The sequence below is a fragment of the Sceloporus occidentalis genome, unplaced genomic scaffold (assembly GCF_023333645.1).
Source record: "Sceloporus occidentalis isolate IW3139 unplaced genomic scaffold, rSceOcc1.0.p SCAF_66, whole genome shotgun sequence".
Lineage (NCBI taxonomy): Eukaryota > Metazoa > Chordata > Lepidosauria > Squamata > Phrynosomatidae > Sceloporus > Sceloporus occidentalis.
The window spans coordinates 5,039,040-5,051,530 of record NW_028317046.1 but is presented as its reverse complement, the minus strand read 5'-3'; positions in this window follow the sequence as shown (position 1 = coordinate 5,051,530).

Genomic DNA, 12,491 nt, shown 5'->3' with positions numbered 1-12,491 from the left:
CCTGAAAGGACCCCATATACAGCCTGTTACTGTGATTAAAGACTAAAAATTCTCCATAGAAAGTAGCATCGTACAATGTTATCGCTTAACAAAATCCTGTTTAACCCCTGCATTTCCTGAAAAGGAGCTTCCACATACTTTATAATTCTGTGCCTGTAATAAACCAATTCCATGATATAACCAAATATATATATGCAGCAGACCCTGACCGCAGCCATGACGCCAAGTAATCACCTCCAGCGCATATCTTTGTCTACTAGCACGATAACCGAATTAGAAATGAATCCTGTTATTCGGCAAATGGCCACAAGATGGCGGCGTCCTCCTTCCTCAGCGTCTCCTGGTGACAGGTGTAACGTTCCTTAATGTGACTAAACATGCAGGATTTTACAGGGAGGGGGAAGCCAACCTTTACTAATTACTCAGTTATTTACCTCACAGTACAGATATACTGTATATCAGTGTAGTGTACAGTGTTACTTCCCTCACAGTATGGATACAGCAGTGTATATACAGTAATTAGCCCCACAGTATGCAGTGTATATACAGACATTAGACTAATGTATGGACGTATCAGGTGTATGGACTATACACCGCCTCACATTGTATGTATGTATATATATATATATATATAGTTTATATCAGAGTATATACGATACCCAGCCTCACATTCGGGTGCAGTCAGTCAGTAATTGAGTTACACTGAGGTGTTTACCTTGTTACTGTATCTGTCATCACCACCCCAGTTTTCCTTAGTGAGTTCTGCCCACGGGACTCCCACGCTCTGCGGGGGCCGCGAGTTACTCCGCGCTCTTTCCACTTCGCGCGTCAAGCCGGAATCCTCTCCTCACCCTCCCGCGCGCCTCCTCACCGCGCCCTCCGCTTCCCGCTCTTTCGAGGAACGCGTCACACACACAGCCTCGCGGGCGAGGGGGTGGGCTAAAGAGTCACGTGCTCTCTTTAGCGGAGCCTACCGATAAGTCTTCCCCAAGAGGTTCTGCAGCAGCCACTGGGGGGCGCCCCCCCAGTGGCTGCTGCAGAACCTCCTGTACCCATTCTCTGCCCATCACTGCTGCTATATGTAGAGTGCCTCTATTTAACCCCCTCATGACTGTGAGGTGGGGGTTGTTACCCCAGTTACCCTGTGTTTGAAACCATAGCAATACATATTATTAATAATAAAATATAATAATATATAATTATTAGTGCTAATAAATAAAACCTATACCAAACCCCCAAAACACATTTTTTTCCAATTTCACTCTCCCGGGGGCTGGTGTCACTCGGTGCCCAACGTACATAATAACCTATTTTTTTATCACGTGTAGTTTTGGGGTCAGCGATGTATTTTTTATTTCTTGCTTGTAGTGGTTCAGGGTATTTGGAGACATTTTTATTATTTTTTAATGTTTCCTTTTTTCCATTATTTTTTATGCAACGTAGATAAAGTTCTCGTATTTTGTGTATCCCAGTGATGTCATAGTGACATCATTGGGGTCCATATGACAAACGGTTTTATTGCCTTTTTTATAACTATTTTTTTTCATGGTTTTATTTATTTCATCCGCTCTGATCTCCTCTGTATTCATCACTCTGTGTTCAGGAAACTGACTGCAATGTGTGTCACCGACCAGCAGGGGGGGTAATCTGACAGCCTGTCTCTCCGTGCTGCGACCAAGACACCCCCTGCTGAAAATACAGTCATCGTTCTGTAGACGTAATAGAACGTCTATAGGGTCAAGAGAAAAAAGCTTTATACACTTCCTCTCAGTCACCATGGAAACGTCCCATTGATTAATGTCACTGTTACCAGGTCTGTTCCAAAGTTCATGCTGATAAAGCGGGAGGCTCCAGACACACGTGCGCTCCGCTTTACACGTTACAATCCGGATCGATTTTCAGATGGAGGGGGGCAGGTTTTAACTCCTTAGTTAACTGAGCCGGGAGACAGAACCCCGCGTGATTCCTGAGCTTCGCTCGTACCTCTTTCCCCCATCTTTGTTTTTATTATAAGTTGGATAATAAGACGATCGGTTCTGCGTCTGTTACATGAAGCACGCGATTCCGTGTGGATAAGAACACATTTTCAGACCCTGCGCATGCACGAGATGCAAATATTCCTGGGATTCAATGGCGTTTTGCATGAACATTTAACTGCTAAGTCCGAGTGTTTCCGTTGTTCTGCGTTTCCATTGTTTATTTAAGTAAGAAATAGTAACATTGTCTTTCAAGCTGTCAACAGACTTTTTTATTAGACGATTCGGTCCTAGATGTTTCCCTGCATGCCGTCAGCGTTAAACATTCAAACCTCTTTGGCCGGTGGATTTAAAATGCATGCGCTGGCTAAGCTGCCATTACCCCAAAACGACCCAGTGTCACCCCCCCCCCCCCCCGCCAGGCAAGGAACTGAACATTTCACTCCTCTGCAATCTCCCAGCCCAATGAACTCATCTCATAGAATGGAAGCAGATCATGGAAAGGCCGTACGTGGCGGGGACCGGGGCCACGTCTCAGATAAAGGCGCGGGAATTAAACAAAAATCTCCTCCCCAGCCCAGAACAGTGGTTTTTCCACCCCAGAGTTGAGTAGCTTTTTATATATTCATCTCCTCCAGGAGTAAGCAAAGACCTCTGGTAATTGGTAACGTTACCGTTTCCCCCATAAAATGTTTACACGTTACGACTGGTGAATTTACTATTATTGTATTTCAATGCGTGAAAATATTGCAATTTTCCATTTTTTGGAAAAAAACCCAATAATTCCTCTATTTTTCCTAATATTTAATATTCTTCCCCCTCCCCCCCACCACTCTTTGAAGCTTTTTTTCTCTCCTCGCCCTCGTCGGCTGGTCGTGTCTCGCGTCTCTGCCGTTTTAATTGAATTTTTTCTTATGGTTGTATTCATCGGTATATTTACGCTATAAATAATAAACATGATTTTATCTCCGTTTTTGTTCTCCTTTGCACAGTGGCGTCTCCAGCTTTCATATTTAGAGGGGGCACATGGGGGGCCAGGGACCAAAGTAGGGCCAATTATAAAACGGTACATATACACTATATATATATATATATATATATATATATATATATATATATATATATATATATACACACACACGTTAGACGTGCATTTTTAACTACATAATATGCACTTATCTCTTTGAAGTTAGCCCCTGCTGCCGATATATAGAAATATTACACCCTGCTTCTGATATATATTAATATTAACCCCTGCTGGGGATATATGTTGATATTAGCCCCTGCTGGGGATATATGTTGATATTAGCCCCTGCTGCGGATATATACTTATATTATACCCTGCTGCTGATATACAAAAAAATTATACCCTGCTGCTGATATATATATAAATATTTGACCCTGCTACCAGTATATATTAATATTAGCCCCTACTGCCAATATATATTATTAGTCACTGCAGCCAATATATATAATTAGCCCCTGCAGCCAATATATATTAATATTAACCCCTGCTGCCGATATGAATATAAATACTAGACCCTGCTGCCAATATATGTTAATATTAGCTCCTGCTGCCAATATATGTTAATATTAGCTCCTGCTGCCAATATATATTAGCCCCTGCTGCCAATATATATATTAATATTAGCCCCTGCTGCTGGTATATATTAATATTGGACCCTGCTGCCGATATATATTAATATTAGACCCTGCTGCCGATATATATAGTATTGGTCCCTGCTTCCTATATATATTAATATTAGCCCCTGCAGCCAATATATATATATTAATATTAGACCCTGTTGCCAATATATAAATATTAGCCCCTGCTGCCAAAACATATATAAATATTTGCCCCTGCTGCCAATATATTTTATAGTGAAAAAATATCCAAGCATTTCCTTGGGCCCCCCTCAACGCTTCCTTGCATGCAATCACTCCCTCCGCTACCACAACAAAAAAAAGAAATATTTCCCACACTGACTGCAGATCAGGGAAAGACCGTGAGAGTCAGTCCTGCACCGTGACATTGAGAGGTCCTCTCCCCTGTAATCATCCCCAGAGTCCCTTTATCCCCTCATTCACTAAACCATACCGCTCTTTTACTTACACCCTGTAGTTCAGGTATAGATCAAATAAACAACACATGGAAACAGCACATGCAACTAAATGAGATATAAAAAAAACAACTTGTATTTGCAGGTATACATAAATAATGTATGGAAACATAGCATTGCAGTTATAAACCAACAGAACACACAAACCCAGCATTAAAGGTATAGATCAACTGGAAATCACATGTACACTCAGCACTGAAGGTATAGATCAAATAAACAACACATGGAAACAGCACTCCAGGTATTGATCAACTGAATAAGACATGCAAATCCTATATTTGCAGGTAAACATAAATAATGTATGGAAATATAGCCGATACAGATGAACAGAATGACACAAAACCCAGCTTTGCAGATATAAATCAATTGGAAATTACATATAAACTCTGCATTAAAGGTATAGATAAAACACCCTAAATTACAGGCATAGATCACTGGTCACACACCCCAAAGCCAGCCCTGGTGTCCACACTGCCCACATAAAACCCGACCAGCACCCAAATTACATATTGTGTCAACTTTGTCCCCAAACAGCTGAACGTACGCCAAGTTTGTCCCATAAACACCTCTCCCTCCTAATCTATCCTATCTACCCCCTCTCCCTCCCAATCTATCCTATCTACCCCTCTCCCTCCCTATCTACCACCTCTGCCTCCCTATATACCTACTCTCCCTCCCAATCTATCCTATGTACCCCCTCTCCCTCCCAATCTATCCCATCTACCCCCTCTCCCTCCCAATCTATCCCATCTACCCCCTCTCCCTCCCTATCTATCTCATCTACCCCATCTCCCTCCCAATCTATCCCATCTACCCCCATCTCCCTCCCTATCTATCATATCTATCCCATCTACCCCCTCTCCCTCCCAATCTATCCTATCTATCCCCTCTCCCTCCCAATCTATATATCTACCTCTTCTGACTCTCTAACCCCCTCCTAACTTTCTACCCCCCTTTGAAGTTCACTTACCTTGGGCTTGTCCAGCGGTGAGATCGCGAGGTCTCTGTATCCCTGGTTCTGCAGTGTGCGCGGCTTCACTGCCGGGCGCCGGATATGACGACATATACCGGCGCCCGGCTTGAAATGCCGGCACTGCGACCAAGGCAGAGGCCTCGCGGTCGCGGAGAAGAGTGAGAGGCGCCGAACGGTTGCTGAGAACTTAATCCTCAGCAACCGCTCGGCGCCTCTCTTTCTCTCCTCCGGGTCTATTAAAAAAAAAAGCCGGCGTTTCAATTGGGGGGGCACAGCATGATGTTGGGGGGGCCATGGCCCCCTCTGCCCCCCCCCTGCCGACGCCACTGCCTTTGCAGCATCTTCATGAATTTCCAGATCGCGTGGTTGCAGCTGCCGTGACGAGGAAGTTCTGCTGTATTCTATTATTATTTTTTTGTTAGCTGGTTAACAATATTTGCAGAACATGCAGAATGATCCTTGGTTATTATTAATAAAGTAATTATTTTTATTACTGATGTCGCCTTTTTCACACTGAAACCTTCGGCGTCCGTGGCGTATAACCGTACATTAAATTGGAAGCTATTATATAGTTTTAGAGGAATTCATGGCCCAGGCTGTATCGCTTCTTAATTCACGCCGGGCAAAAAGTCCCCGATTATTAACAGGTGCGGCCCTGACAAACATTGTTAGAAACTTCAAAGTAAGCGCTCCTTTGTTGCGTTGTCACGGTTTTCTAATTTATTGATGTTATCCGTCCTGGGGCCGGCACCTCTCCCCTGGTCACCAGCCCGGGTCACAAATGGCACTAATTGCCCCAGAGACCCTGCTTATTTGGCTATAGAGTCCAGTGAAGAGCTTAACACTGGACCACCCAAAACTAAGCCCTCCCCCCCAGTGCAGTCATTGAATTACCCCCCCCTATCCCCAGGGAGCCCCTGCTCGCAGTGGCGGATCTACCGGGGTCGCAGGGGTCGCGACTGCGACCGGGCCCCGGCGGCAGGGGGGCCCAAGCCAAGGGGCCGCCCGAAATCTTTTTTACGTTTTTTTTTAAATAAGGCAGGGGCGTCCAACATGCGGCCCGCGGGCCAAATGCGGCCCGCGAGACCTCGAGGTGCGGCCCGCGTAAGATCGGCAGCCAGGGCAACCGATCTTACACGAGCCGCACCTCAAGCCCTGCTACTTACTTGTGGGAGGGTCTTCTGGACAGCACAGAGGAAGCGGAGTTCACGTGACTTCCTACTTCCTCTGTGCTTTAGCAGAGAAGGCAGAGGGAAGCCGCGCCCCCTGCTGAAGTCTGTGAGCGGCATCGAGGGAGCTGCGGTACAGGTAAGGGGGTGGGGAGGGTGTTTGAATGAGTGTGTGTGATTGAGGGAATGAATCTGTGAATTAATGATTATAAGAATAAATGTGTGTGTGTGTGTGTGTGTGTGTGTTAGCATGGATGTGTAAGTGCTGGAACCTAGGCATGATGGGACTGTGATTGCTGTTAGCAATCACACTCCTATCATGCCAAGTCAGCCAGTACATGCTGAAACCTGGCCAGCTGCCCCCCTTGTGTAGTGATAATGCCAGCAGTATGGGGTCTGCACTTACAGCCACCCTGTACCAGCATGTACTGGCTGACTTGGCATGATAGGAGTGTGATTGCTAACAGCAATCACAGTCCCATAATGTCTAGGTTCCAGCATTTACTGGATGGATGTGTAAGTGCTGGAACCTAGGCATGATGGGACTGTGACTACTGTTAGCAATCACACTCCTATCATGCCAAGTCAGCCAGTACATGCTGAAACCTAGCTAGCTGCCCCCCTTGTGTAGTGATGCTGCCAGCAGTATGGGGTCTGCACATCACTTACAGCCACCCTGTACCAGCATGTACTGGCTGACTTGGCATGATAGGAGTGTGATTGCTAACAGCAATCACAGCGAGCACAGTCCCATCATGCCTAGGTACCAGCATTTACTGGTTGCCTGGGTATGATAGGAGTGTGATTGCTGTTACCAATCACACTCCTATCATGCCAAGTCATATTGCTAATTTTGTCCAATTGTGTGTTACCTACTTTTATTAAACATGTGAGTTTTTATTATTATTTTTAAAGGTGGGGGTCATTTTCGGTTTTGGTTAAGTGAACCCTGAATGTTTTGGTCCAGAATTTTCATTTTAGTTCATCCCTAGAATAAATCTAGGGAATCCTGAATTTGTAGTCGCAAAACTTTCAAGGCCCAGAAATCAGTGAGAGGAAGAGTAAAGGTTTTGTGTCATTTTACTTTATTTTAATCTGCATATTTTATTAAAGGCCATATTTTTTGTCACAGTGAAAAATGAGTGCGGCCCGCGCACGTATACAATTCTGATGAAGTGGCCCACTGCAGAAAAAACTTGGACACCCCTGGATTATGCCCTTTGTACATGCGCCCCTTTTTCTTTGATTATGATTCAATATGTAAATTGAATTTGTTGAATTAGTTGAAAAAAAATTGTTGGGTAAAAATCATGTTTTTTTGGGAGGGGGTGGGGGGGGCCCTTAACAGATTCTCGCACCCGGGCCCTGAGGCGTCTAGTTACGCCCCTGCCTGCTCGTAAGATAATATTTCTTACCAGCAGGAGCGATTTAAGCAGCACAAACCCCAAAATAGTAACATAGTAACATAGTTCATAAGGTTGAAAAAAGACCAAAGTCCATCAAGTTCAACCTATATACATATTGTGTCCCTACTGTGTTGATCCAGAGGAAGGCAAAAAACCCTTATGAAGCAGATGCTAATTGCCCCATACCAGGGGGAAAATTCCTTCCCGACTCCAAATATGGCAATCAGAATAAATCCCTGGATCAACGTTCTGTCCCTATTAATCTAATATCCATAACTTGTAATATTATTGCTTTCAAGAAACACGTCCAGGCTCCTTTTGAACTCTTTTATTGAGTTTACCATTACCACTTCCTCTGGCAGAGAGTTCCATAATCTCCCCGCTCTTACTGTAAAGAACCCCCGTCTGTGCTGGTGTAGAAACCTTCTTTCCTCCAGCCGTAGAGGATGTCCCCTTGTTATAGATACAGTCCTGGGTATAAATAGGTCCTGGGAGTGATCTCTGTACTGCCCCCTTATATATTTATACATAGTTATTAAGTCCCCCCTAAGCCGTCTTTTTTCCAAACTAAATAACCCCAATTCTGATAATCTTTCTGGGTACTGTAGTCCTCCCATTCCCCTTATTACTCTGGTTGCCCGTCTTTGAACCCTCTCCAGCTCCACTATATCTTTCTTGTACACTGGTGCCCAGTACTGTACACAGTATTCCATGTGTGGTCTGACTAGTGACTTGTACAGGGGTAGAATTATTTCCTTGTCGTGGGCATCTATGCCCCTTTTGATGCACCCCATGATTTTATTTGCCTTAGCAGCAGCTGCCTGACACTGGTCGCTACAGGTAAATTTACTGTTAACTAAAACTCCTAAGTCCTTTTCCATGTCAGTCGTCCCCAGTGTTTTCAAATTTAATACATATTCCCAGCCTGGATTTTTCTTCCCCATGTGCATAACCTTACATTTATCTGTGTTGAACCTCATCTGCCACATCCCAGCCCAAGCCTCCAACCTATGCAGATCCATTTGTAATCGTGCGCTGTCCTCTATTGTGTTAACCACGTTACAGAGCTTAGTATCGTCTGCAAAGATTGATACTTTACTATGCAATCCCTCTACAAGGTCATTAATAAATATATTAAAAAGAATAGGACCCAAAACTGACCCCTGTGGTACCCCACTAGCAACAGTCACCCACTCAGAGTATGTACCATTAATAACCACCCTCTGTTTCCTATCACTGAGCCAGTTACTTACCCACATACACACATTCTCCCCCAGCCCAAGCATTCTCATTTTATGTACGAGCCTTTTATGTGGCACCGTATCAAATGCTTTGGAAAAATCAAGATATACGACATCCAGCGATTCACCGCGATCCAGTCTTGAGCTCACCTCCTCATAAAAGCTGATCAGGTTAGTTTGACAGGACCGATCCCTTGTAAACCCAATGCTGATATGGAGTCATACACTTATTTTCATTGAGATTCTCCAAAATAGCATCTCTTAGGAAACCCTCAAACAGTTTACACACAACAGAAGTTAAACTAACAGGCCTATAATTCCCCGGGTCACTTTTTGTCCCCTTTTTGAATATTGGCACAACATTTGCTATGCGCCAGTCCTGGGGAACAGACCCTGTCACTATAGAGTCCTTGAATATTAGAAATAGGGGTCTGTCTATTACATTACTTAACTCCCTTAGAACGCGGGGGTGAATGCCATCTGGACCTGGTGATTTGTCTATTTTGATTTTTTTTAGGCGGCACTGCACTTCTTCCTGGGTTAGACAGGCGACATGTACTGGGGCAGTTATCTCATCCTGCTGTATATTACCTGGCATTTCATTTTCCTCTGTGAATACAGCAGAGAAGAATATATTTAATAGATTAGCTTTTTCCTGATCCCCGTCTATAACTTCTCCCTCATTACTTTTTAAGGGGCCAACGCTTTCATTGTTAACCTTTTTACTATTTATATAGTTAAAGAACATTTTGGGGTTTGTTTTACTCTCTTTGGCAATGAGTCTTTCTGTCTCCAATTTTGCTGCTTTTATCTGATTTTTACATATTTTATTTTTTTTCCCGATAGCTTTTTAGTGCTTCCTCACTGCCTTCCTGTTTTAGTAGCTTAAATGCCTTTTTTTGCCATTTATTGCCCCCTTTACATTTTTATTTATCCACATTGGTTTTCTCTTGTTCCTGACTCTTTTATTCCCATACGGTATGTACCTTTCACAGTGAGAATTTAAGATATTCTTAAAAATCTCCCATTGAGCGTCTGTACTCTTGTTTTTGAGGACATTTTCCCAATTTACAGTGTTAAGGGCTTCTCTTAGTTGATCAAACTTTGCCCTCCTAAAGTGCATAGTTCTTGTGGCTCCTCTAAGAGTTCCCTTATTGAAGGACAAGTTATAATGCATCATATTGTGATCACTATTTCCTAGATGTCCCCTGACCTGCACATTAGTTACTCTGTCAGGTCTGTTGGTTAATATTAAGTCCAGTAGGGCGCCCCCTCTGGTCGGGTCCTGTACCATTTGGGACAGATAATTATCCTTACTTATAGTCAGAAACCGGTTTCCTTTATGAGATTCACAGATCTCGGTTTCCCAGTTTATGTCGGGATAGTTAAAGTCCCCCAGAATAACCACCTCATTGTGATTTGCTGCCTTGTTTATTTGCTTTAATAATTGATCTTCTGCTGCTTCCATTATATTTGGTGGCTTATAGCAAACCCCGATCAGTATTTTATTATTTTTCTTTCCATATATTTCTACCCATAATGACTCCACATTATCATTTCCCTCACATATATGCTCCCGCAGTGTGGCCTTTAGGCTGGACTTTACATAAAGGCAAACTCCTCCCCCTTTTCGTTTTTTCCGATCCTTCCTGAATAGACTATACCCCTGTATGTTAACCGCCCAGTCATAGCTATCATCCAACCATGTCTCTGTTATACCCACTATGTCATAATTTTCTTCAGACATTATTAACTCCAGTTCGTCAGTTTTATTGGTCAGACTTCTGGCATTAGTAAGCATACAATTTAGAGGTGTATGGTTTTTTTCCCTATGAAGCCTATCCCTATTAACTATTCTAACCCCTCCCTCTGCTCCACCCCCAGGTACATTTATAAGCCCCAGCTCTCTATCTACACTATCTTCCCCTTCTATATTGTAGTTTCCCTCCCCTCTTTACCTAGTTTAAACACTCCTCCACCCTTCTGACCATCTTCTCCCCAAGCACAGCTGCACCCTCCCCATTGAGGTGCAGCCCGTCCCTACCGTAGAGCCTGTATCCGACAGAGAAGTCGGCCCAGTTCTCCATGAACCCAAACCCCTCCTTCCTACACCAGCTTCTGAGCCACTTGTTTAGCTCCCTAATCTCCCGCTGCCTCTCTGGTGTGGCACGTGGTACAGGTAATATTTCAGAAAATACTACCTTGGAGGTCCTTGCCTTAAGCTTGCTACCTAAGTCCCTGAAATCATTTTTAAGGACACTCCGCCTCCCTCTCACTTTGTCATTGGTGCCAATGTGCACCATGACTGCTGGGTCTTCTCCAGCCCCTCCCAGTAATCTGTCAACCCGATCCGCGATGTGCCGAACTCGAGCGCCAGGCAGACAACACACTGTTCGGCGATCCCGGTCTTTGTGACAGATCGCCCTGTCTGTCCCCCTAATAATTGAGTCCCCCACTACCAGCACCTGTCTGGCCTGCCCTGCGCTCCTCCTTCCCTCCTTACTGGAGCAGACACCCCTCTGGTGGTCAGAGGCAGTGACTTGCTGCAGTACTGCTAACTCTGAACTAACATCCCCCTCATCTGCCAACCGGGCAAACTTGTTGGGGTGTGCTAGATCAGGACTAGCCTCCCTGGCGCTTTTACCCCTACCCCGCCTTCTAACTGTAACCCAGCTAGCTGCCTGACTGTCCTGTACCTCCATCCCGCTATCCTCCCCCACCTCTACCTGCGAGAGAGCTTGCTCAGTGAGCAGCAGACTCCTCTCCAAGTTGTCAATAGATCTCAGTGTTGCCAGTTGCTCCTCTAGACTCAGGATTTGTGCTTCCAAATGAGCAACCCGCACACATCTCGCACAGCAATATGCACCCTCGAAGCGCTGATCAAGGATTGCATACATTGAGCAAGATGTACACCTGACCGCATTGTCAAACATGGAGGACATCTTGGCAATGGGGATAGCTCCAATAACTGGCAAAAACAGACAGTAAGGCGCAAAATATATATAAATATATTATATGCAATCACAAGGATTTATACTTTACCCTCCTTTTTGCGTTTTAACTCCTTCTTTGCTTGTAACTCCTCACTTAGAGATGTCACTTAGGAGATTCGCCCCAGCTCAGGATTCGCTTGTGTGTCCAAGCTAAATGCAACTGCAAAAGCCAAGCAGAACTCACAGAGGGAACATTTAAACCCTGCGTTTCATACAGAGGGGATCGTATAGATAAACTACCCAGTACTGGGGCATTTGGGAAGACTTTCCAGAAGAAAAAAGGTTTATTTGCCCTTCTGCGTGAAGTCTTGGTTTGTTAAGCCAGCCGGTAACGGGAAATCCTTGTAGTTGCATTCATCCGCTGTCACGGTACGATGGATCATTTTAATGAAAGGCTGTAATTTTGCCCATACAATGGCTAATAATTCATTACTATCAGAGTGTAAAGATCAAACGTGCTTTCCTTTAAGTCAGTGCTTTCCAAAGTGGGCAATACCGTCTCCTGGGGGGCGCTGGAACAATCCAGGGGGGGTAGTTGCCTCAGGTGCAATTGGGGGGCGATGAATGAAAATAAGCTGGCGGTAGAGGCATAAAAAAAGAAAGTTTTGACAAA